The 5,830-nt window shown below is 45.9% G+C and overlaps 1 long non-coding RNA gene across 1 annotated transcript; it reads right to left on the bottom strand.

Annotated features, from left to right (window-relative positions):
• Window positions 1-487: 487 nt before the first annotated feature.
• LOC144713870 (uncharacterized) lies at window positions 488-1,398 on the bottom strand. Its single transcript, XR_013584178.1, has 4 exons — window positions 1,299-1,398; window positions 1,121-1,175; window positions 887-976; window positions 488-608 (listed from the first exon to the last, which is right to left on the bottom strand). It is a non-coding gene; the product is annotated as an uncharacterized LOC144713870 (long non-coding RNA).
• Window positions 1,399-5,830: the final 4,432 nt, after the last annotated feature.

The following is a 5,830-nucleotide window of genomic DNA, read 5'->3' as shown; positions in this document are numbered from 1 at the left end:
GGCCGCCGTATTCCCCGGGCCCACCAGGCTGCCGTGGCGGGTAACCATAGGACACCATGTCGGAAGGCAGGCAGTGGAACTGCATAGAGCACAGCTGGCATAGTCTGGCGGCGCCGTTGCTGCCCAGTCCTGGTGAGCAGCCCTCCACGACCACAGCTAGCATAACTCTGCCAACGGCATCTTGATTGTGCCCATCTGGACTCGAAGAAGAGAGAGACAGACAGAGACAGAGAGAGCTCTGGATGTAGAAAGAGAGAGACGAACAAAGACAGATAGAGCGAGAGAGGGAGAGCGAGCTGAATGTAGAGAGAGAGAGAGAGAGAGAGAGAGAGAGAGAGGGAGAGAGAGAGAGAGAGAGAGAGAGAGAAAGAAAGAGAGAGAGAGAGAGAGAGAGAGAGGGAGAGAGAGAGAGAGAGAGAGAGAAGGATGGAGAGAGAGGGAGAGAGAGCCGGAGGTAGAGAGAGAGAGAGAGACTGACAAAGACAGATAGAGCGAAAGAGAGAGAAAGAGAGACGAATAAAGACAGATAGAGCAAGAGAGATAGAGAGAGAGATCAAAGGCCAGATTGCCAGGAGGAGGACCCACATGAAAGAAACCGGTCCTAGAACCTGAAGAAAAATAATAAGGATTTGATTAAACAAAACTAAAGGATAAATTCAGAAAAAAATATGTTAGATAATGGATTTTATTCTACGAAAACTACCAAAAGGAATATCTATTTTCATCCACTACAAAAGAAATTTTTTTGTGAGTGTAAAACTCTAGAGGACATTGCCTTCGATGTAAAGGCAACCAATCTAATGGAGCTCTTTGGATTATGCTTTGATATAAAAATTAATTTTCAAGAGTGAAATTAAAACCCAGACAAAGAATCATAAAGTCTTACTTGTATCAGATAAGCTTCTACTGCACGTGATGCAATCAGCGAGCGTTCGTATCCCCTTGCATCAAGCAGCGCCGAATTGTATCTTAACTCCTGCCACGCCACAATTCACATCACCAATCTATTAGATGTAATCTAACAGTTGAAAATATGATTGAATATTTTCTGTTAAACCGTTAAAAGAATCTCAGCTTTGATATAGTGAGATATCAACATGGTAGGAAACAGGCAGCTAACTTGGAAAGTACTCCAACGTCAACACTTTAGGCGAGGTGTAATCCCAATTGACAAACTGCAGTTCAAGGCACTGAATTAATAGACGGCTTTTATTGATGAGAGGAAGTAAATCGTCCAGCTAAAAGTTTTCTGATATTACATATAAGTTAAAAAATTGACATCCTTATATGATACATACAGGCACCCGAACCCATTTTATATTGCGGAAGTCACAGCGGAATCTATCAGCATTTTTTCCTTCGTTCACATAATTGATTTCTTCATACAATATCCTGAAAATTGTCAGAATTGTAAAGTTATGAATGGAAGTTATCAGTGAAGCACAAATAACAAGTGAAACGAGATAAGGAAGAGGGTGACAGTTAACATCCCCAGACAATTTTAACTGTTTCCGCTGTGGCACCGTAATTGTTTACCCCTTATTGTTTCCCATTACTGTCTTCCATTATCATAAATTACACGGAACTGGGTTATCGGGTCTGTCCGATGGCCCTACACCATTGTGTATATAGGTTCACAGCATTAAACAGTGTTCACTTCCCGTTTAGGGTTAATAGAGTATTCTGTCATTCTCTGTCTTCTTCCCCAAATTAGGGTTGCAGGGTTTGAGAGAGGTTCGAGGTTGTTAAAAAAAAACAAGCAGCCTAATAACAAATTTGTTGCATCATTGCAAAGCAAAGTATATAAAAAATTACAGCTCAACTACGTGAAGCTACCTAGAGGAAAGAGCAAAACTTTAAAAAGTTAATAATAGGTGTCAGCCCAGGCTTGGATCGCACTGTACTAAGAAGAGAAACAACACAGCTAAGTCTGTTTATCAGGTGTACATGTGCGTATCGGGTCGGATTAACTACAGCCCAATACGAGGTACGACAGCTAGTGTAACGGTCAGATTAGCCTCAAATTACGTGTAGCACATGAGACGCACCTGCTACATTATAACCTCATCACCGTCCATCCATGGGACAATTATTCATTGCTCATACCTGACCCCAAAAAACCTGCCTCTGGATAATGTTCTCCATGAAGAATTCATAACGGATGATCTCTCCCTTTGGGGAAAATCCCTAGTCTTGTTAAAAAATTATAGAGGCAGTGCACTTAATACAGAGGTGGGTCCCCTCTCCCCACCCCGTTAAGCTTATTTCTCATTTAGCTATCCTTGTTACTCCTTTAGTTAGTAGTGCAGAGTACGATATTTAGTCACACGGACTGAAAAGACAAGGTAAGATTATTTTATAACTGCGAAATCTGTGTATTTCCATTGTATAAGAGCGGGTTGAATATGCATGTTTTGTTATTTATAAATACGTTTATTTAAATACAACGAACTCCAACGGAACTGATACCAGTCGGTTCTTCGCCAACAAATATCAACGAAGGAAATGGAAGCTGAAGGACTAAAGTCGCACGTGAGAGCGACGCCCGTACGTGCGAAATGGCTATTGAAGAAGCCGGCGACAAGAAGTGGGGGCCAGAATGATTTTGGCGATCGGGCAGTTGCACAGCAGCTCAGGCTGGGGCGGAGCAGGCCTCGTCCAGAGGAGACTAGCTCAGCTGAGCAGTTCCGTTTCTATCCTTCTTCTTCCTAACCACCTTCTCTTCTTCCCCACGAACCCTAACTCTCGTGTTTCTGGTTATTTTGGTGAGGGTTTACCCTCAAACTCATCCTCAGTGGAAGTTGAATTCTCATTTTCTTCTCTAACAGTATTCTCGGACCTCCGAGTGTATCAACTGGTATCAGAGCCGAGCGATCCCATCTTCAATCCTACGCAATGAGCAACGTGATGGAGGACGGCGTGGACAAGGGCAAGGGACTTCTCAAGGAACCGGCGGACACTACTGAACTCCTTGCCAATATTCTGGTGCAACTACAACAGATGACCTCGCGGCTAGAGGGCCCCAATCCAAAGAACATCCGCCCAACAGCCCAGTCCGAAAAGAGGTACGCGCGTGTTCAGTCGGCTCCAGAGGATTCTAAGATGGAGTCTCGTAAAGGAGATCTGCCCTATTTCAATGGCACAAATGCTCAAGCGTGGCTCAACTGCGTCGAAAGGTTTTTCAAGGTAAATCGTCTTACCGATTCAGAAAAACTGCACTTAGTCTCGCTGCATATGGAAGGCGCCGCGCAAGTGTGGTTCATATATGTGGAAGAGAACTTCGGCCTGGAGCACTGGGTGGTATTTTGAGAGTATTTCGAAAAGAGGTACCAGCTCTCACCCAAGTCCCTATGCGAAAGGTTCATGAATCTCCAACAAACAGGGTTGTCTCTGATTATACAGCCGAGTTCGAGGATCTTGCGGCCTTCCTGTCACACCTACCGGCGAACGTGCATGAGACAGCTTATCTCAGAGGTCTTCAACCAGATATTCGATCAGAACTGAACAAATACAGACCATATGGCATTCAAGACATTATGGATTTTTCGTTGGAGGCAGAAAGTAACTTATAATTGCAAGACGCTCGGTCGGCCGGGAAGGCATTGGTCAGGGACAACTCCAGTGCACCGTTACGCCACCGAGGAGGAATGCACGTCACCCCAATGAACAAAGGACCCCTCAACCACTACAACCTGCGCAATCTACCGCAATCAAACAAGGGGAACCAGGCTACCCAGGCCGGAAAGGGCAGACTTACCAGACTGTCCCCGGAAGAATTTTTACAACATAAAGAGAAGGGCCTTTGCTACCACTGCAACGAAGTGTTTACTCCAGGACACAAGTGCTTGAAGAAAGTCAGTATATACATGCTCCAAGAGGAAGAGGTGGAGGAGACACAGCCCTTGACGGAAGAAGACTACATGCAGTTGGATGAGAATCCATTATATGAAGGGGCCCTGATGACTATGCATGTGACCAACCCCTCTCAGCCTACCCAGATCCATGGCTCAATCAAATTGTGGGGTTTGGTACATGGGCATCAAGGGAGAGTACTCATTGATGGAGGGGCTACTAACAACTTCATTGCCCCAAGCTACATCAAGAGCAAGAACATAAGGGTTCGGCCATATCACACAGTCGTCATCGTGCTGGGAGACGGATCTCGCAGGTACACCACTGGCCTTTGTATCAACATACCCGTCATCCTACAAGGCTACTGTTTCGAGCAAAATTTTATGCCGCTGCCACTGGGTAACATGGATGTGGTTCTTGGGATTCCATGGTTGAGAACCCTGGGATGGTTCCACTGTAACTACAATCACCTTATGCTCAAGATTGTGCACCATAATGAAGTCATTACAATTAAAGCGGATGAGGAATTTAATGGCTATCGGTATTCTTTGTACCACGACGACCAGGCGCATGAGAACTGGGTGAATTCTATTGAAAAAATGGACTGGCTCAACCGTCAACCGCAACGAAGGATATAAGAGGTATATGCCTTAACTTCTACTTCCTTTATACACAAGATCACTCATCTTTATCCCAAAGTTTTTGCAAAACCAAGCACGCTTCCACCCCCTAGAGATTGTGACCATCGCATCCATTTACTCCCAAATTCCCAACCTGTTAACATCAGGCTTTATCAGTATTCTCATATCCACAGGAATATATTGGAGGGTTTAACACAGGAGCTTCTAGACATGAATAGTATACGTGCACCCAACAGCTGTTTTTCTAGCCCAGCGCTACTAGTAAAGAAAAAGAACGGGGGCCATCGTCTTTGTATTGACTTCTGAGCTCTTAAACAAGGGGCCCGCTTAAAAAATGGCCCCCCTTAAACAACAAAGAGAAAGGGAAAATGAAAGAAATTAAGGGGCTTGTAAGGCCCATTAAGGTAAGAGGGAGGGGAAGACGTCCTCATATGGGCTCTTCCCCTCACTACAACGACAAAATGAAAGACGAAGAGTGATGGCGAAGCCCTCAAAGTATCCGCAATTTTTTTCCTAGGTTTAGTTGAATTTTTCACCTATTAGGTTAAGTACTTTCCCTTTATTTCTTCCTCATGGGTCCTATATAAGGGACCCCTTGTAATAGAATATACAGATTTTCCTTTGAGAGAAACAAATTTTTGGAAAGAGGTACGGGTGACCTAGAAGAAGGCGGCTCCGCCGCCGCCGCCGGCTCCATCCATCTGCCCGTGCGCCCCAGCGCCGCCTCGACGTGCCTCGCCCCGCCATGCCGCGCCCGCGCTGCCTTGCCGCGCCCCGCGTCGCCCGCGCCTCGCGCCCCCTCGCGCTGCCCGGCATCGCCCCGCGTCGCTTTGCACCGCCCGATGTCGCCCCACACCACCCGGCTCCGCCCTGCGCCGCCCGGTGTCGCCCCACGCCACCCGGCTCCACCCTACGCCGCCTAGCGCCGCCCAGCGCTGCCCTGCGCTGTCCCGCGCTGCCCAGCGTCGCCCTACGCTGCCCCGCGCCACCCAGCCGCGTGATGACTCTCAAACATGTCATCAAATATTTAATCTTTTCAGTGTTAATTCCTTAAAATTATCGTGTTAATTCATGTGAGTATCATGCATATACATCATTTTATGAAAGTACTAACCCCACTTGATTTTTTGAATCAAGTGGATTATATTTAACATTTTATGGTTAGTAAACATTCAGAGACAGGTTAAGACGATCAAGGAAGAAGACGAGGATCAAGTGGAGCGGGCAAAAATTCAAAGAAGGAAAATTACGAAAATGCCCCTGGGCATGAGTTAAGAGAAACCTATAAATACTCTCTTGAGAGTTCATTTTAGTCGGTCAGAATTTTCTCTAAGGGA

This window comes from Wolffia australiana, chromosome 16 (assembly GCF_029677425.1).
Source record: "Wolffia australiana isolate 7733 chromosome 16, ASM2967742v1".
In the NCBI taxonomy this organism is placed as follows: Eukaryota; Viridiplantae; Streptophyta; class Magnoliopsida; order Alismatales; family Araceae; genus Wolffia; species Wolffia australiana.
This window is presented reverse-complemented; position numbering and strand designations above follow the sequence as displayed.